This window comes from Tamandua tetradactyla, chromosome 8, assembly GCF_023851605.1.
Source record: "Tamandua tetradactyla isolate mTamTet1 chromosome 8, mTamTet1.pri, whole genome shotgun sequence".
NCBI classification, from domain to species: domain Eukaryota; kingdom Metazoa; phylum Chordata; class Mammalia; order Pilosa; family Myrmecophagidae; genus Tamandua; species Tamandua tetradactyla.
Window position 1 is genome coordinate 96,883,350 of NC_135334.1, and position 21,616 is coordinate 96,904,965.

At 37.7% G+C, this 21,616-nt stretch overlaps 1 protein-coding gene and 1 pseudogene across 2 annotated transcripts in view; both read left to right on the top strand.

Moving 5' to 3' along the window:
- Positions 1–21,616, top strand: part of NELL1 (neural EGFL like 1) — an 884,414-nt gene that overhangs the window by 598,338 nt on the left and 264,460 nt on the right. The gene's annotated exons all lie outside the window — the stretch shown is intronic.
- LOC143643691 (isocitrate dehydrogenase [NAD] subunit gamma, mitochondrial pseudogene) lies at positions 2,651–4,773 on the top strand (annotated as a pseudogene). The gene is made up of 2 exons (XR_013156327.1): positions 2,651–3,920; positions 4,607–4,773. The product of XR_013156327.1 is annotated as an isocitrate dehydrogenase [NAD] subunit gamma, mitochondrial pseudogene (transcript).

A 21,616-nucleotide genomic window follows, 5' to 3' on the forward strand; every position in this document is an offset into this window, starting at 1 on the left:
GACTTTTTCGTGAGGTTACTTTAGTTAAGGTGTGGCCCAATCCAGTCAGATTGGATCTTAATCTCTTTCTCCAGATACCTAGAAATGCCCGCCTTGCCTTTGTCATTTACCTGTTCATTCACAACAGCATGAGTTCATAGGATCTCTGATAGCCTCAGTTTCTTCATATGTGAAATGGAGAAAATAATACCTACTGTGTTGGTTTGAAAGGATGAATGTACCCTAGAAAAGTCATGTTTTAATCCTAATCCCATTTTGTAAAGGCAGCTGTTTCTTTTAATCCCTATTCAGTATTGTGTGTTTGAAACTATAATTAGATCATCCCCCCAGAGATGTGATTTAATCAAGAGTGGTTGTTAAACGGGATTAGGTAGAGGTGTGTCTCCATCCATTTGGGTGGGTCTTGATTAGTTTACTGGAATCCTATAAAAGAGGAAACATTTTGGAGAATGAGGGAGATTTTTGAGAGAGCAGAGAATGACATAGCCACAAGAAGCAGAGAGTCTATCAGCCAGTGACCTTTGGAGATGAAGAAGGAAAATGCCTCCCAGGGAGCTTCATGAAACAGGAAGCCAGGAGAGAAAGCTAGCAGATGATGCCAAGTTTGCCACATGCCTTTCCAGATGAGCGAGAAACTCTGACCATGTTCACCATATGCCTTGAGAGAGAAACCCTGAACTTCATCAACTTTCTTGAACCAAGGAATCTTTCCCTGGATGCCTTAGATTGGATATTTCTATAGACTTGTTTTAATTGGGACATTTTCTCAGACTTAGAGCTGTAAATTAACAGTATATTAAATTCCCCTTTTAAAAAGCCATTCTGTTTCTGGTATGTTGCATTCTATACCAAAATACCTACCTTACTGAATTATGCTGATGTAGGGAATGTGTCCAGCACAGGACCTTATGTGTTGTGACTGTTCTAAAATGCCAGCCATTATTGTTTTAACATCTCCTTGAATTTAAACAGCAGCCTTTTGGACAACTTCATAAATAAGTTGTTCACTAACCTGTATCAGGGAACTTGCCTAGAAAGTTCAATAAGAACATGATTATGGGTAATTTATATTTAAGTAAGTACTTTATTTGCAATTAAATGGTACTACTGGGATGACTTTGGGAGACATAGAGGTTTCCTATTTTTGAGTGTTGACTTGTTCATTTCTAGAAAATCAGATAATGCATGTAACTGCTGAGCTGGGAGAATTATTAAAAAAATGCTTAGAACCGTAGTCATAAGGGAAATGCAAATAAAAATCATGATGATATAACATCACACTCCCTCTTAAAATGACTAAAATTAAAAATACTGACAATGCCAAGTGAGGATGTGTAGTAGCTGTAATTCTCTTACATAGTGGGCAAGTAAAATGGTACAATCATTTTGAAAAATCATTTGTTTCTTATAAAGTTAATAATAATAAAAAAGAACAGACTGTTGATGACCACGACAATGTGGATGACTCTTGAAAACATGCTGAGCAGAGGAAGCCAGGTACAAGAGAGTACATATTAAATGATTCCATAAAAGATACAATTTAATCTATATTGATAGAAAGTATAGTGCAGCTATTACCTAGGCTGATAGTGTGGAGGGCATTGCATAGGAAGGGGTCAAGGAACAATTGTGGGATGATGCAAAAATTCTATGTCTTGATTATGGTTGTGGTCATACAGCATGTAAATTGTTCAAAACTCATTGAGATATACATTTAAATGGAGGCAATTTTAAAATGTAAATTATGCTTCAATAGAATTCATTAAAAGAATAAAAAATGATTCCTAAAAAAAAAATCCTTAAAAATGTCATATTATTGATGTCTAGGTATTGAAATTCCACCTTAAAAATTAAACAAACTTAATTTGTGTTACTATCATAAGGTTTCCAGTTTCCAGAGGGCTTAATGAAGAGAAGAAGAAAAGTTGAATATTGCATATTTGTGTGTATATGGGCATGTGTGTGTATATACACACATTTGGGTATGCATAATATATATAGTGTATATAAATAATAATATTATTGAATATTATATGCCAGGAACTGTTTGGTGCTCTTGCGTTTATCTCATTGAATCTTCAAGAAGCTGATATATATAATTCCCATTTTACAGCAGACTAACTCAGAAACCTGAGTCAAAGAAAGTTTTAATTCAATGTCTAATATCACACAGTTAATAAATAATCAAACAATAACTTAAACATGGGAGGTAGAATTGCCTAATGATTAAGGACATATTTTTGGAGTAAGACTGTCTAGAGGAGATGTCTCCCTATTTATTAGTGTCGTGACTTTGGAGAAAATTATATTCTAATTCTTAAAACTTTGGTTCTGTCATTTAAGTGAGAATATGATATTCACCTCAAAGGATTAATGCAAAAATTAAATGAGAATAATTATATCTACCTTACATCCAGAGACCCAGGTTCGATTCCCGGTACCTGCCCATGTTAAAAAAAAAAAGCAATTCACAAGAAGTTGGCATTTCAAAAGTGTCCAATGAATTTGTATTACTCAACTCGGAAATATATGCACTTTCTACTTTTTAATACTTATTATATCTCCTTTCCCCTCTGTCTAGCTGTCTCTCTTACTACAGTAGAATGTCTGGCCAAAAGAGAATGCCAGGAAAAAGAGAGAATTTCTAATTGTGACTTAGGAAAGAATTATGAATCTAGCATTCCACCAAAGGAATCTGGTTTAAAGCAAAATGAAGAGCAAACATTTACCTAAATTAAAATAAATCCAGACAATAACTATGGCACTAAAGATACTGCCAGCCGCTAGAGGCTCTATGAAGACAATTTTCCAATTTCCCATATTCGGCCATCCTTGGGAAGTATTGTTTGGCCATAAGACACCCCTGAGGAGCATCTCTTCTCATCAAGCAGTTCTTCCATCACCCACATATGGTGGGCGGCACACGGTGACAATGATTCCTGGAGATGGTGTTGGGCCTGAACTTATGGTGCACGTCAAGACTCTGTTCAGCTATGTATGTGCACCCGTGGACTTTGAGGTGGTGAAGGTGAACTCCACTTCTAGTGAAGATGACTGGGAGAATGCCATCATGTCCATCCGTCGCAATCATGTGGCCTTGAAGGGCAGCTTTGAAACTGACCATAACCTGCCACAGTATCACATATCACGCAACAACATGATTCGTACCGCCCTGGACCTCTATGCCAATGTCACCCATTGTAAGAGTCTGCCAGGTGTGGTGACCCGGCACAAGGACATAGACATCATTATTGTTAGGGAAAACACTGAGGGTGAGTACAGCAACCTGGAGTATGAGAGCGTGAGAGGAGTGGTGGAGAGCCTGAAGATCATTACTAAGACCAATTCTTTACGCATTGCTGAATACGCTTTCCAGCTGGCCCAGAAGGTAGGGCGCAAGAAAGTGACGGCTGTGCACAAAGCCAACATCATGAAGCTGGGAGATGGCCTCTTTCTCCAGTGCTGTAGGGAGGTGGCGTCCCGCTATCCTCATATTACCTTTGAGAACATGATTGTGGACAATACCACCATGCAGCTTGTATCCAGGCCTCAGCAATTTGATGTCATGGTGATGCCCAATCTTTATGGCAACATCATCAATAAAATCTGCACAGGATTGGTTGGGGGGTCAGGCCTAGTACCTGGAGTCAACTATGGCTATACCCATGCAGTGTTTGAGACAGCTGCAATGCAGAAAGACACGAATCTAGCCAATAAGAGTGTTGCCAACCCTGCTGCCATGCTACTGGCGAGTTGTCTTATGCTGGATTACCTCAATCTCCACCCCTATGCTACCTCAATTCGCAATGCAGTCTTGGCATCCATAGGCAACAAAAATGTCCAAACCCCAGACATTGGGGGCCAGAGCACCACAATGGAGGTCATGCAAGACATCATGAGCAATATCCATGTCTAAAATGGTCAGTGGCTTGGAGGCTATGCTGTCCCCAAAAGTCCTCCTTGTTTCACTCTCTAGCTTGCCCTTCCCTTCCCCGTAGCTGCCTGGCTAGTGTGTACTCCAGAATAAACCCAGCTTCTGCCCCCGTTTGGAAAGGGGGATAGTGAATCAAGACAGTTCTTTTTTCGTATTGTATTAAAATGCCATAAACATTGCTCATTTAACTTACTTATTCAGACTATTTGTTTCTTTGGGGGGAAAGTGCATGGACCGGGAATTGAACCTGGGTCTCCCATAGGGCAGGTGAGAATTCTACCACTGAACTACCCTAGCACCCCCAAATTATGGTGTTTTAATGAACTGAAGACATGAGTTATGATACATTGAATATACCAGATCTATCTGTGGAGCACTGGAGCCTTCCCAGAACTTGGCACTCTGATCTTCTCTTTATCTGGGTCATTAAAATTCAACAAACCAGCCTGCAGATAAGTCTGGCTTCTCTCTAGAGGTTGTTAATGAGTTAATTAATGCAATAAACTTTACTTAAAAAATATACATTGTAAATGTTATAATAAATAAGGTACCATAAAGCTGAGCTAGTGCACAATGCTTCCACTCCCTCCTATATAGTCTCATCTCTTTCCCATGGTCTTGCTTATGACCTTTATGCTAGAAATTTATTCTGTTGTTCTTTTTCACACTTAGACAACCTTGACAACTGCAGCTGTCCTGGAAAGGGGTTCTTGGATTCCTTCCAGTTGGGATCAAGAATCTAGAGGTCAAATCCCCAGTTAACAGGCACTGGGTCCCAATTCTCTGCCATACAAATATAACGATGGACTATAAACTTCATACTCAGTACTTTACAGCATTTCATGGTTAACTTTCTTACATTCTCTCTTTCAAATAAAGAGTATATGTAAGGAAACAAAAAGCAATGAGCTGATTTAATTGCTTATTTTCATTTCATTATAATATTTTATTTACAGTATTTTTTAAGGTCTTAGTTGGGAGTATATTTTATTAGTGCTTGAAAACTGTTACTTGAGTAGGAAATGAAAGACAATGATTATAAAAGCATTTAAGAGTCTTATTGGTGGAAAAGATCTTCAATTAAAAGTGAGATGGAGAAAAAGAGTAAATTCGTGGTAGTATTTTAGAAAACTCTGTGTCTTACCCACAGCCATTGGATCCTGTCATAATTCATGGATCACAAGTTAAAGACACCTGTCTTAGACCATGAAAAGTTTCATGTGGTTTCTAAGATGCTTTAATTCAAATTTTGTTGATCTTACCTATTCTAATTTTGTGTAAAATCAGGGCCAGGTTTAAGAGAAACCAAAAACTAGAGTTAGTTTGAAAAGTTTTAGCCTGAGGGTGAAGGGTCCACCTTCAACCCTATATAAGTTCCTCTTGAAGAGCAAGGCAAATAGGAAAAGAGTCAATGATAAAATAGCCGTGACAGTTCCTTTTAAAGGACATTAGGCATATCGTCCCCAGAATCCTCCCAGATCTCTTAGATCAAAATGCTGTGATTATATTTAGTACACTGGGGTGGAATTTTCCATGTATATATCAGTTTTAACCACTTAGCTATTAACATCTCTAGGGAAATACCATGTATTTTTCCTCCTTGTTCCCTGTAGCCCCTAACATAATGGTTGGTGCATACAAAATGAACAGTACATTTATTGAATATTGATGATGAACAAGATTGAAAGAGGTTGTATAGACTTATGTGTCCCACTGATTAACACTACAAATATAAATTAGTCCTTACAAGAACTGCTTCAAAGATATGATTCGTGTACAAAGAGTGTTTCAGTCCAGTGTACAGGGGGAAAACTGCTATTGCATGCTATGGGCTATGTTTAACAGGTAAACACCGGCACTACCATGGCAACAGCAGGGGTAAATAATGGGGGGAGGTACAAGAGTTAAGAGTTGGGCCCTCTACATGATGCCTGATGAATGCAGGTGGTTGAAGGATGCACTGACTAAGAAATGGATTGGCAAACAATGGTGTATACATATGATCGATTGTTGTGCTGCTGCAAAAAGGAACAAAGTTGTGAGGCATGCAGTGATGTGAATGAACAGGTGGGACATTTGGTGAGGCAATCTAAACCAGAAATGAAAGAACAATTATGACATTGTCTGTGTTTTGGAACCACACAGATTCTTTGAGACCAAAGGAAGAAAGGTTTATTCGGTCTGGAACCTAAATTTTCTGTAGCACATAATCTAACTCAACCTATTTGTATAACTCATTTGAATACTTGAGACCAGTGTGCCCAGAATAAGCTTAATGTAATGCTGGATACATCCTAGAATATATTAAGAAGATAATAAAAAAGTATTGGCAAAGTCCCTTCAGGGCTGGGAGAAAAAATATGGAACTATTAAATTTTACCATCAGGGAATCCCCTGATACTGTGTCAAACTTTAGGGATACCCAGCTCAATAGGCCAAGCCCTTGTTCTTGAGCCTTACTCTTCTGAAGCTTCTGTAGGTAGCAGAGAATTTTAGTCTACCTATAGGTAAGCCTAAGAGATACTTCTGGAGAACCTCTTTGTTGCTCAGATGCGGCCTCACTAAGCCCAACTCTGCAAGTGAAATCATTGCTCTCCCTGCTACATGGGATATAACATCCAAGGGTGAAAGTCTCCCTGGTGGTTGGGAGATGACTCCCAGGGATGAGTCCAGCCCTGGCACTGTGGAATCAACAATTCCATCCTGACCAAAAGAGGGAAAAGAAGTGTAACTAATAAAAAGTATCAGTGGCAGATAGAGTTCAAATAGAGTTGAGAGGCTATTCTGGACGTTGCTATTATGTGAGCTTCACTTAGACATTGCTACCTATCATAACTTGCCAAACCCCATTCCAGCCAATCCTAAAGAACACCTAGAGAAATATATAAGATTTCACAAGGTTCCGTGCACTGGAGTAACTTTCCAGAAACTGTCAACCTCCAAATGTGTCCCTGAACCAGAAAAGTCCTGAAACCTTGGGGGGGGGGGGGCAGCCTCTGCAGAACATCAGTGATGATCCAACATGAAAAAGTTAGAATGGCCATAGCCCAAACACCCCTAAAGAGAGGGATAGAAAGATCAAAGTTGATGGTGTAGTTATACAGTGAAGATAGGATTTAACAAATGAATCTGATTGCTGAATCATTAAATTGCTATCACTTCTAGTCTCCAGTATCTTAGAGCAGCTAGAAGTAAAAACGTAAATTGTGGAATTGTACCCTTGCCAAACTCTGAAATACATTCTACAACTAATTGAGGTGCTGTGCTTTGAAATTCATTGCTTTTTTTGTATGTATGTTATTTTTCATATATAAGAAAAAACAAGTCGATTGTGATGTAAAAAAAATATTTATTCCTTCTAGCCTCTTATATTTAGGAGCAACTAAACGGAAAAATATGAGAGGATCATATGGTAGCTCATGACAGACTCTGGGATCTACTTGTTGAAGAGTGCTTTGAAAACTATTGCTTTTTTTCTTTCTTTGCTTTGTATGTATGTTATATTATATAATTTAAGAAGTTAAAATATATAATACATTTATTGAATTAATTAATCAATCAGTGATATGTCTGATACTGCCTCTTATCTGTAACGTGAAATAATGACTGTACCTACTTCACAGGGTTTTGGAGAAGACTGTGAAAGTATACAGCTTATAGCACTGTGCTTGTCACATAGTAAATGCTTTCGGTATTTTAGAAAATTATTATAGTCATTATTATCCGTTATGTGCCATTTTAAAGGCTAGTTCTCAAGGGAACTGGATAAATTTTATTCAATATATATTATTAATTTATCATCAACTTTCAAGTATGTGAGCATATCATATCTGCTTATTTATCATGTCTTGTTATTCATCTTCAATCTAGCCCCATCTCTCCTTTTTCCTTTCCAGCACCTTTCTTACTGGTGGACTTAACTTTTCTCATCAATGGAATCTCCTAACAGTTTCCCAATTCTATTAATGCAGTATTGCATCCAGTGTACAGTTTTGCTAATTTCAGTCCATTTTCTACAACACACACAATGTGGTCTTTCTGAAAGATGAATAGGATCTTGTCATTTCCCTATTTAAAACCTCTCAACAATGGCTTCTCTTTGCCCTTAAGACAAAGTCAACCCCTCAGCATAACATAAAAGACCTTTTATGTTCTGGCCTCTGTTTTCTTCTTCAGGCTCACCATTCTATCCTCTCCATCCCCGTGCAAAGACCTCATCCCAATCCAGAAAACTTTTACGGAGTCATCGACTCTCTCCAGTTCAGGGGCTTACACATGGTCCCGTTCTCTCTCCTTCAGGAGATAACTCCTTGTCCTAGAAGATGCAATATAATCATCACATCCTTTGGGAAGCCTTCCGTGACCAACCCTCTGCTCATCCCTCTGCAGACACTGAAGGGTGTAACTCTCCCAGTGTCTCTAGATGCTGAATAAACTGCAGAGTATTTATTCTCTGGTTGTGGTTGCTTTTGTTGTTGTTTGTTTTGTCCTTCCCATTGCCTTTACTATACATCACATTCCTAGGCAACAGTACTGATAGTCATTCATCACTACACCATCAGAACGTAGGGCAGAGATAGGTCCTTAGTTCATATTTACTCTAAATATTTATGGAAGGAAGGGAAGGGAGGAGGGAGCTAGGAAGGAAAGAGTGGCTTGCATTCATAGCAGGAATGGGGGACTGCTAGTGTAAAAATTTCTGCCTGGCTTCAGTCTATGAACCTTTTTTTTCAAGATTGCTTCTCTCTAAAGTACATTGAAGCCCTCAAGGCAGTAAAACAGATGGTTGCAGACTGCCTCTCTTTCCTGAAATTTCTGAGCTGCATTTATTTGACAATCTCATCTTTGACTTTTATCACTTTACCCAGAGTTTTGTGTACAGTCCTAGGATTATAAAGAATAGCAACAACAAGTTGTCTGGTTCTTCTGTCCAGAACTCCTCTTTTTGGCTCAATTTTGGTTAATGTCCCCACTAATCCCTCAGTCACTCAGGTTCCATAGTTGTTATGTTCTCCCAGCTCTGCCAGTAGAAATTATGTAACAGTGGAAAAGTTGCTTAAACTCATTAATCTGCAGTTCGCTCATCCATAAAGTAAAGATTAGTCACTATTTTCATAGGATTGTTGGGAAAATTAAACAAGACTGTTTTGGCTGTCTATCACTGCATGAAAAACTACACCAAAACTTAGTGGACTAAAATAACAAGTAATTATTTGTCTTGATTCTTCAGGTTGACAAGGGTTCTTCTTTACATCAGCTGGAGTGCAAACTCAGTTCAAATGCCTGAAATGGTTTCAGTCACATTGCTGGCAAGTGGTTCAGGTGATTGTCAACCAGGGCCCTCAGTTTTGCACCGCATGGATCAACCCACCTGGCTGTTTTGCCTTCCTCATAACATGGCACCCAGGTTCCAAGAAGGAGTGTTCTAAGAAAGGAAGTCAAAGTCTGTAGACTTCTTAACACCCAGCCTTAGAAAGTACTCAATATCATTTCTACTATATTCTATTGGTCAAAACAGACAGTAGGTTCAGAACAGATTCAAAGAGAGGGTAAATAAACCCCATTTTTGCATGGACTGATAGAAAGGCCACATTGCAAAGAGGTGTGTGGGATGGGAAATACTGTTTTGGAAATCCTATGTACCACACATTTAATACTTTTAAAACTCTTACCGTATAGGCATTGATTAATTGTAATTAGTATCCTTGAATCCTCTTTCCTATAGCTTATTTAATTTTAATATCTGCCAATTCTGCCCCCACAGTACACCTTATGTTGATTCTCTTTATTCCATTTCATTTCTTCTGCTTTCATAGCTTCTCAAACACTGTAAAATGTTGTCTAACTAGTCTCAAATTCTTACAGAAATAATGACCAATAGACAGCTGGATATCATCTGGCACATGCCCTTCTCTACCACCATCCTCAGAGATTCACTTTTATAGAAAGATGCTTTAACACTCCTACCTCAGGTTTCCTTGAGGATTAACTTGAGAAATATTGTTAGAGAACATCTCTGGATTTGGGGGAAAGCATTGAACATTATTATAAAATTTCCAGGGAAGATTCTTCTTGGAATTGAGGACTAGGGGAGCCTATGTTTTTATGATGAATTTGTGTTCTTCTTTTAGATAATTTGATATTATGGCTTTATTAGCCCTTTGAGCTCTTGCCTCTTTGCCTTGGCTACTGGAAGCTCAGATAACATATTGACCATTTTTTTCTCCATGCAATTTTATCATTCCCATCTGTTTTATTACTTAGTCTTAGTTTATTTTGCTGTATTAATTCTATTTTCTGTTTTGCTTTGATACAAATCGATTAAATCTCAAATAAAGAAATGAAAAGATGCATCTGTCATCATCACTTTCTTTTCGTTTCATTCTAGTTAAGTTTCAACACCTATATCAAATAAAACTTTAAACAATGCTTAGGTAGCTATTCCTCTGATCAAACCCCTTCAAAAGTTCCCTGAATTTAGAGTCCATTTAAGGATCTCCAAAATTTTAACCCATATTCTCTTTCTACCCTTAGAAGCTCTATTTTCTTAGATATGCCATATTTTCCAGCCAGTCTAGATAACTTCATTTGCCTAAATATGACCTTCTTCTTTTCTTTCCATGTGAAGAGATTCTGCTCAGTAGGAACAACCCCAATTTCGTCTATGCCTATTACAAGGTTACTTATTAATTAAGCCTACTTCAAACACTACCTCTTGCATGAAAAATTTTCTGATTACACCCATCCAGATGTATTCTCTACATTTACTCTCTTAACCCTCAAACCATTGGACTTTTAAAATCCTTCATTTCCCATTCTGTCATATTAATTGTTCATCTTTTGGTTTGAGTCCTCATAAATTATATGCTCCTTGAGAACAGGCAACATATTTTAGCCAATGTCCTGGACTTGTATTACTCAGCACAGTGCCTTGCACATAAGTGTACTAGTTAAAGGCATACCAAATTGGATTAAACATAATAAATAATGATAGTAGTTATTATAATTTATTGTGTTTATTATCAGCCATGCCTTGTTCTAGAGTGCTTTGCATTTATGAATTTATTGTACCCTTATATCAATCCTATGACAGTCATCATTATAATCATCATTTTATATATGAGAAAAGTTAGGTGCAGAGAGTTTAAGTAATTTACCTGAAGTTACACCATTAATAGGAGGTGAAGCCAGAGTTCAAACTCAAGCTGTTTTCATGAGGTCTTATGCATTTTGTTCTTATACCTTCATGTGAAAATGGACTAGGTTTCAGCCATGGATCAATATTTTTTCATGAAAATAACCCCATAGACTCATAGAATTAAGGAAATATTGAGGAACCCGTTCATTTTTTCAAAAGCTCTAGCCCAGAGAGGCAAAGTAAGTTGCTTCAGTCTCTCAGCCTAGTACCTATAGGAGTCAAGATAAGGATTCAAGTCTTCTGATTCCTGGTTCAGTTCTCCTTCCATTATACCATGGCTGAGTCCTGATATAACCTATTGGAAAATAGTTGCTAACATTTCCTGAACATGTGCCCTGTGTCAGACACTGTTCTAAATGATTTATGCATATGAACTCATTGAATCCACTCCTGAGCCCATTATGAAACTGAAGAATTGAAAAATTAACTGATTTGCTCAGAATCAATCCGATAATTGAGTAGTGAAGCCAGGAGCAGAAACCAGCATTGTCACCTGTGTTTAATTACTATTACTAAAGTTGCCTCTCAAAATTTCAGGTTACCTGTATAGCCCAGGTTGAGAAAGATGGAATTCAAGTAAATGTGGTCATTTTGTGTTTGAACAAAGCAACAACTATTGAAGAGAGATGATATTTTAAAAACAGTAAATAAATTTAAAAAAGACTTCTTCAGAGTAAAGAATGACCAAAAAAGCAGCATTATAAAACAAGTTCTGTACATACTATTGAAACAAAAGAATGGCTAAAACTATTTTGCAAGTAAGAGGAGGATTTAAAGAAATGTAACCAGTCCTGGATCATTCAGAGTTTGCTGTGCTGGTTTGGAACTCTTATGTACCCCAGAAAAGGCATGATCTTTAATCCTAATTCAATATTTTTGGCTGGGATTTTTTTTTTATTAAGTTGTGTGCATGGAGATGTGACCCATCCTGTTAAAGGTGGGACCTTTTGATTAGGTGGATTCCATGGAGCTGAGTCTCCACCTACTCAAGGTGGGTCTTAATCAGTCTACTGGAGTCTTTTAAAAGGGAATCATCTTGGAAAAAAGCTCAGAGCTGACACAGAAATATTTGGAGATGCAGGGAAAAAAATGCCCCTGGAGAAGCTGTTTGAAACCAGAAGCCACAGGATCAGCAGATACCAGCCACATGCCCTCCCAGCTGAAGGAAGTGTTCTGAACACCATCAACCTTTCCTGAATCAAGGTATCTTTTTCTGGATGCCTTAGTTTGGACATTTTTATGGCCTTAGACCTGTAAACTTGTAACTTAATAAATTCCTTTTATAAAACCCAACCCATTTCTGGTATATTGCATTTCCAGAAGTATTCATAAACTAAAATAGTTGCAAAAAGCTGACAGTGTTACTAGAGGCTCAGTTGGGAAAATGCATAATTTTGGCAGGAAGCTGATTACAGAGCTAGTAATTTTTTTGAAGGGAAACTCTGGGTCATTGGAATTTCCCTAACAAATTGCATAACATCAGAACTGAATGTGATAAATGGTTCTTCACATCAAAATGAATTTGTTTTGTTTTGATGTGGGAAACTATATATATTGCCTTTGTGTGTGGTCCAAGAAAAGTAAGGAAAATAGAAATGCAACATTTGAAATGGAAAAAGTCCTCACTTCACAAAGGCAATTAAAGAATTGGAATGTCTTGTTACCGGTTTTGCAAATGCTTTAAAATCAATACAGCCTGAATGAGAACAGCATCTACTGATGAAAATTTCAGTCTGAGTTCTGATCAGCTTAAGCATCTGGTGTTCTACAGTTAATGCCAGATTTAGTTCATGCAAAATAGATGTAAATGAATGAATATTGCCAAAAAGGAGAGAGAAAATACCATATATACCCAAATACAAGGTAGGTATTTTTTCCCTTTTCTATGTGTCAGAAAAAAATAATTGCCTTAAATTCAAGTCCTTAGGCATGCTTTCATGTTACCAGGTGCTCTCTTTGTTCTTTTGATTTTGTGCAAGAAGAAACTATTTGGGAGAAATAAAAGCACATTAGGTTATGCTGTTTTGAGATTTTTATAGAAATTATCTGGAAAATGAGTGCCGTATATTGAGTTTGGTACTCCTGCAAAAACATGTTCTTAATCCATTCCTGTGGGTCTGAACTATTAGACCATTCCAAGATGTTATTTTTAGTTAAGATGTAGCCAGTGAATCAGCATGGGTCTTAATCCTATTACTGAAGGTCTTATAGAGAAGGCCAGAGAATGAAAACCAAGGGAAGAAGCCTGAAGTCCACAGAACACAGAGGAGAAAGGAAAAGACATGTCCATGTGCATGGCCCTGTGCCAGCAAAGTCAAGGACCACGGATCTCCAGCAGCCAGCCTCAGAATACCACAGTCTTTGGGGAGAAAGCACCACTTTGCTGAAGCCTCATTTTGGATATCTCCTAGCCTCAAGACCATGAGCAAATAAATTCCTGTTGTTTAAGCCAGTCCATTTGTGCCAATTTGAAAGTATTATGAACCCTAGGAAATCCATCTTTTACCTTTGATTCAGTCTTGTCAGGGCAACTGTCTCTTTTAATCCCGATTCAGTAATGTAGGTTGGAATCTTTTGATTAGATTATCTCTGTGGAGATGTGACACACCCAATCATGGGTGTTAACTTTTGATTGGATGGAAATGTTACACTACCCATTCCAGGTGGGGCTTGATTAGATTACTGGAATCTTTTAAAAGAGGAAACATTTTGGAGAAACCTGAGAGATGACAAAAGCCTCACAGCCAACACAGAGAACAGATGTAGATGCTTGGAGAACAGTTACTTCAGAGAACAGAGACATAGATGTTTTGAGATGCTTGAAGCCCAGCAGATATTACCATGAGATGATAAGCAAGCCAGAACCTGGAGAGAGCCAAGGGAAACCAAGAGATGAAAGCTAGCCCTAATGAAGCAAAGTGAGAAAAACCCACAGAAACAGAGGCTGAAAGCAATGGAGCCCAGGAGCAAAGGACTAGCAGATGCCAGCCATGTGATGAACCAGCTGACAGAATGTTCCTAACTTATCGGCCTTTCTTGAGTGAAGGTTGCCTCTTGTTGGTGCCTTAATTTGAACATTTTCACTGCCTTAGAACTGTAAACTTGTAACTTATTAAATTCCTCTTTTTAAAAAAACATTCCAGTGCTGTTATATGGCATTCTGTCAACTTGCAAACTAACACACCATTGTATTCTATTTGTTTTAGCAGCTGGGAAACTAATACCATTAGTTTAAAAAACAAACAAACAAACAGAAAAACAAGCAAATAAACCCCAAATTCAATGCAGAATTAGTAACTCTTCCTGGGAGTGTGGTGTTAGAACTTCGTTTGTAACTTGGATGTCATTATAAATATGTTCTTTAAAAATCACTTAGGAACAGAGTCCAGTTTTTGGTTACATTGTAGAGCTCATAAGGGAAAAAAAGAAGTCCTAATAATTTGAAATTAGATTCTTATTGTTCGATTTGAAGTTTTCAGTGAAAGCATCAAACACAGACAAAGTGCTTTATCTTAAGCAACTTTGACAGGTGGAAAGATGATGGATTTTGGAAAATGTTAGAGAACTTGAAATATGGCTCTGAGTTGGGGAAAACATTGAGGTAAAAATTCATGGAAAGAGATTAAAGGAAATTATTTCATGATCTTATGGTGAAGAAAAAAGTAATATTTCTACATTACCCTATTACTTAATATAGGCTATTAAATAATGTATTTAATAAAACTATGTACAGTAATGGTATCCATAAATCATATCTGTAAATGAATATGAATTTATTTAATACATTCCTCAAAATTATTCAGCCTTACTCAGAATATTTTTTTCTTTTACCTTTTTTAAAATCTTTTCATTGATAAAAAATGAATCATTCTTTTTTATCATGCACCAGATGGGCCATGGTGGCTCAGCAGGCGAAGATCTCGCTTGCCATGCTGGAAACACGGGTTCAATTCCCAGTGCCTGCCCATGCAAAAGAAAAAAGGAATCATTCTTCTTATATTTAGGGTTGTCCTATTTAGGCATTTATGAATATTCTGCTGGAAAGGGAAAGAGATTTTGAATTTATTGTGTGGAAATATGCAATAGAAAGGAAGATACGCAATAGAAAAGAAGAAGTCTGGATTTCTGGATATATAGGTAATATTGTAGAAAGAAATGCAAAGGATTTTCAAGTGAAATTATGTTTAACTACTCAAGACTAGTTAGAACACATCTAGGGCTCTTCATCTATATTTGATCTTTCAAATTTATAAAGGATTTAATATCTGTGAAAAGATATACTGTGTCAAAAATCAACTTTATGCCTAGCTTCAGGAAAAGATGTTGGAATCCCTGATTTATAGTGAAACTTGTTTTTTCTAGAGTAAGAAAAACTCTGTGATTGACCCTTTACAAGGTATTCAAGTTGGGATGGAATTGGATTATTTTGATTCCAATTTTATTCTTCTCAAATGAAGATACTTGTTTACACAATAACTTCATCCACTCATTCTTTTATTCATTCACTTGTTCCTTAATGTTGTTGTCCTCTCCTGGGTACCTGAGCAGGTACCTGCCAACCAGTGAGGATGCAGCTTTGAGAATCATGTCCTTTCACTCAAAGAGCCCACAATTGTCGGGGGAAATCAGCACTAGCCTGACAATCATAATGGAGTGTGATCATTGTTATCATAGAGGTAAATGTAGGATGTTGTCACAGTACAGGAGAGAGGAAAAGAAATCAGAGCAAGTTCTTCCAGAGTAAGTTATGCCTCAAGTAAGTCTTGAAACATGAGTCAGCCACAGAGAAAGAGAAGGGGAGGGCATTCAGGGCATGTACCAAGACACTGATGGGTGGAAATGCTGCTATTAAAGACATTGTCACTCATTTTTTGAATTTTTTTCCTCCATCATTTCTTATTTTCACCATATAATTATTATTGTGCCATTTCACCTTCATACAAAATTTGCCCTGATTAGATTTTTTTCTCAAAACTGAGATTTTTCAGGCTTTCACAAAAATGAACACCTTGTTTTTCTATTAATTTTTTTTGCTAAGATGATCTAATTACATTGATTATTTAACCTTATTAGACATCTCATGTGCTTGGTTGTAATGCCTGCTATTAGGAAGATCTATTATTTTTCTTGAGCTCCTTCTCAGCCCAATGGTTGTCTCTTCAAAGCCTTTCTATTATTTTTCATGTTTTTCTCTCAATGCCAGTTCCTCACATTACATTTCATCATTTGGTTCTGTCCAGCACATTTCTTGTTTCCTTTATCTCTTCTCAGATGCATCCTGGATACTGAAATAGATTTCATCTTCTCTTTCTCAGTGCAGACCTCCAGACTTAACTTCCTTCTCTGCATCTTGATCTCTCACTCTCTTTGGAAATGACCTTGGAATGTCATTTGAAATCTTACCCATTGCCCTCCTCAATCATCCCTCCTTTTTCTTTGGAAGGCATAAACTATTCCATCTTATTGCCCTGAGAAGTCACTGGTAGGCCAATTCTGCCCAAAGTCTATTGTAGTTCCAGCTGCTCCTTTTCTGTAGCAGTAGCAAGAGACACTAAATGGCCAAAGTACTTTCCAAACTGCCAGGGTTCAGGTAAGTAAACATATAGCAACTATGGTAACATTTTTATTAAGAATGACCTTGTCACTCGCCCATCTGGTGTCTTCATCTTCTTTTCACAAGTCACCTTTCTACAGGAGGGATTGTCAAAGTCTCATTCTTCTCCTATGAGGCTATTTATATCCGTTTAGAACACTCCAGAAGCAGGCAACTGAAGGTCAAGCATTGCTTGACCATAGTTACAGTATCCAGATTAGCAGATGCTTTTTACCGGCTCCAACTGAATTTGCCAGAAAAGAACTTAAAATGCACAGGAGGAGGAAAGAACTTCTCACCCAGGATCCCTGCTGAGCTGATAACTGTCTATGGGAAGTAATCTATTTACACAGGAATAAAGACGCATTGGGATGCCAGGAGTCTATTTTCAGCTTTATTAAGCTATTTTCAGCTTTATTAAGAAAATCTGTGTTTAATTTTTCCAGACATCTCCAGCCCTGTTCATTTAGCTTTACTCCATGTGTGGATCAATTAGAATGCTTGATAAGAATGCAGACGTTGCATTCTGCTCCTTAAGGAAATACAGCACATTTGAAACAGAGTAAGGAACCTGAAAGACTTCCGAGGTCTCTTCAGAAACTTGTACCATGGTAGGCTTTTCATGGGGCAGAGTATTCCTGGTCAGATGTTGCCTGTGCCTTGGTCCTGGGAAATTTTACCATTGGGTTTGTTTTCTTTTTAAATAATTCCTTGTACTTATGTAGATCAGGCACTTGTAATAAGTCAGACACTGCTCTAGGCCAGCCAGGAGTTGGTAATGTATGGCTGTGTTCTAAAAAAAGTTATTTAGAGACACTGAAATTTAATTGTCACATCATTTAATATTACTCTTTTGATTTTTTCAATCATTTAAAATTTAAAATACATTCTTTGCTAAAATGTAAAATCTATTCTTTGCTTGCCAGTCATACAGAAACAGACTCATGGACCGTCATTTGCAAACCCCTGCTCTAGGCAAAGGGAATAAAGTAACCCACAAATAATTTTATTTCACACTGTAAGTGCTAGGAAGGAGAAGGGGAAAAAATGATATGCATTATGACTGAGAACAACTGGTGGTAGAAGGGCTGAGCCTGAGGGCTGTTTAGCTTATCAAGGAAGCTAATCAAGAAAGCGAAGCTAATGACTGGGAGACCTGTGAATGTCCTGAGGAAGTAGCAGGAAGAACAGAGGCAGGGGATGAGCTGGGGGTACCTGAAGAAGCAAGAAGATTGACCCAACTGGAGAGGAGAAAGCAAAGGGGAAAGAGGAGAGCCATGCAATGGGAAGGAACAGGTTGGGTAGGACCTATTGGGTCAGAATAAGGCTTTGGGCTTATCCAATTATAGTGCTAGGCCATGGGTAGGTTTTAAGCTGAAGGGTTAACATCTTTCGACTGATCACTTTGACTGCTGTGTAAATGATGTATTACGGTAGGTGAATAAGAGTGGCGGTCAGGAGGTTGTAGCAGCCAGTGGTCCAAATTAGACTTTTCCGTTTAGTTTCCTAACACTATTCTTATGTGTCAATCTGATAGATAAATTAGGGGGAAGTTAGAAATATTGGCATAATGCTGCTCATGTTGGACTATTGACTTAGATTTGTATCAATGATATAACCAACAGATTAATTTCATGTTACCTTTGCAATACCTTTACATTACCTCAGTCATACTCCCATAATAGCTAATTCTTTGTGGAGCACAGTATGCAGCATTATTTCATATAATCTTTCCAACTTTTCTGTTTGGTAAGTATCATTATCCATTTTGTAGATGGAGAAATTAAGACACAAACAGGTTTCACAATAGGCTAAAGGTCCCATAAATGGAAGGTAGCAGAGAGGGTATAAGACACATGCTTGTCTGATATGGTAGTTAAGTTCAGGTGTCCACTTGGCTTGGTGATGATGCTCCATTATTCTGTTTCTGTGGACTTAAATCAATAATATGTGAAATTCATCTATGACTGATTACATTTGCAGTTGGCTAAGGGAAGTGTCTTCCGCAATGAGTGAGGTTTAACTTAATTAGCTGGAGGCTTAAAAGAGAGAGATCAGAAGAGAGAGCTCGGCAGCTCAGCGTACCTCATCTCAGCACTGGCAGCTCAGCCCAGACATTTGGAGATGCAGAAAGGAACTGCCTCTGGGAAAGCCGTTGGAACCCAGAAGCCAGGAGAGAAGCCTAATAGTCATCGCTCTGTGCCTTCCCATGTAACAGAGAACCTCAGGTGAAAGCTAGCTGCCCTTCTTCTGAAGGACTATATATGTTTAATTAAATAAATCCCCTTATTAAAAGCCAATCCATCTGTGTGCTGCATTCTGGCAGCTTTAGCAACCTGCACATCTGGCTTGTAAGCCTGTGATATTTTCACTTGAACACTCTTCTCTGTTTCAGAGATCTATTGGCTACATAACAGACTAACCTAAAGCTTAGTGGCTTAAAACAGCAATCATTTATTGTATCTCACGATTTGGGTTTGGCTGGGATCGGCTGGGTAGTTCTGTTCCATGTGCTGAGGTCAGACACGAGGCTATACTCAGAAGAGAGCATCTCAGGACCTGAAATTTCCATGATGGCCTCACTCTCATGGCTGGCGGTTGGTGCGAGTTGCCTCCGTTCTCTTTCATGTTACCTTTCACCCACCATTAGGTTTTCCTAGTGTATGGCAAATGGCTTCTAAAAGGGAGCATTCCAAGACAAGTCCATGTGCAAGTGCTTATCAAACTCACTTATATTACACTTGATAATGGCATTACCACAAAACAAGTCATATGACCAGACCCAAGATTAAAGTGGAAAGAGGCTCTAAATGGGAAGTGGGTTCATTTGGAGTCAACAATATCTATGATACTCTTATGCTGGTTTCTGGAGAATTTCTGATGCCATCATTTCTTGTTATTCTCAACAACTTTGCTGGTCATTCTATTACTTTTTACTTTGGTTTTTTAGAGCTGAGGCACAGAGTTAAGGATTTGCCTGGGGTTGCACTGTGCATCAGTGTTCAGGTTGGGAGCTCAACCTCTGTACCTTTTTTTTTTTAATTAAAGAAAAAAAAGAAATTAACACAACATTTAGAAATCATCCATTCTACATATGCAATCAGTAATTCTTAACATCATCACATAGATGGATGATCATCATTTCTTAGTATATTTGCATCAATTTAGGAAAAGAACTAGCAAAACAACAGAAAAAGATATAGAATGTTAACATAGAGAAAAAATAAAAAATAATAATAATAAAAAAAGAAAAGGAAAAAGAAAAAAGAAAACAAAACAAAAGACACAAACAAACAAACAAACAAAAATATAGCTCAGATGCAGCTTCATTCAATGTTTTAACATGATTACATTACAATTAGGTATTATTGTGCTGTCCATTTCTGAGTTTTTGTATCTAGTCCTGTTGCACAGTCTGTATCCCTTCAGCTCCAATTACCCATTATCTTACCCTGTTTCTAACTCCTGCTGGTCTCTGTTACAAATGACATATTCCAAGTTTATTCTCGAATGTCGGTTCACATCAGTGGGACCATACAGTATTTGTCCTTTAGTTTTGACTAGACTCACTCAGCATAATGTTCTCTAGGTCCATCCATGTTATTACATGCTTCATAAGTTTATTCTGTCTTAAAGCTGCATAATATTCCATCATATGTATATACCACAGTTTGTTTAGCCACTCGTCTGTTGATGGACATTTTGGCTGTTTCTATCTCTTTGCAATTGTAAATAATGCTGCTATAAACATTGGTGTGCAAATGTCCGTTTGTGTCTTTGCCCTTAAGTCTTTTGAGTAGATACCTAGCAATGGTATTGCTGGGTCATATGGCAATTCTATATTCAGTTTTTTGAGGAACCGCCAGACTGCCTTAAACAGTGGTTGCACCCTTTGACATTCTCACCAACAGTGGATAAGTGTGCCTCTTTCTCCGCATCCTCTCCAGCACTTGCATTTTCTGTTTTGTTGATAATGGCCATTCTGGTGGGTGTGAGATGATATCTCATTGTGGTTTTGATTTGCATTTCTCTAATGGCCAGGGACATTGAGCATCTCTTCATGTGCCTTTTGGCCATTTGTATTTCCTCTTCTGAGAGGTGTCTGTTCAAGTCTTTTTCCCATTTTGTAATTGGGTTGGCTATCTTTTTGTTGTTGAGTTGAACAATCTCTTTATAAATTCTGGATACTAGACCTTTATCTGATATGTCATTTCCAAATATTGTCTCCCATTGTGTAGGCTGTCTTTCTACTTTCTTGATGAAGTTCTTTGATGCACAAAAGTGTTTAATTTTGAGGAGCTCCCGTTTATTTATTTCCTTCTTCAGTGTTCTTGCTTTAGGTTTAAGGTCCATAAAACTGCTTCCAGTTGTAAGATCCATAAGATATCTCCCAACATTTTCCTCTAACTGTTTTATGGTCTTAGACCTAATGTTTAGATCTTTGATCCATTTTGAGTTAACTTTTGTATAGGGTGTGAGAGATGGGTCTTCTTTCATTCTTTTGCATATGGATATCCAGTTCTCTAGGCACCATTTATTGAAGAGACTGTTCTGTCCCAGGTGAGTTGGCTTGACTGCCTTATCAAAGATCAAATGTCCATAGATGAGAGGGTCTATATCTGAGCACTCTATTCGATTCTATTGGTTGATATATCTATCTTTATGCCAATACCATGCTGTTTTGACCACTGTGGCTTCATAATATGCCTTAAAGTCTGGCATCGCTAGACCTCCAGCTTCGTTTTTTTTCCTCAAGATGTTTTTAGCAATTCGGGGCACCCTGCCCTTCCAGATAAATTTGCTTATTGGTTTTTCTATTTCTGAAAAATAAGTTGTAGGGATTTTGATTGGTATTGCATTGAATCTGTAAATCAATTTAGGTAGGATTGAC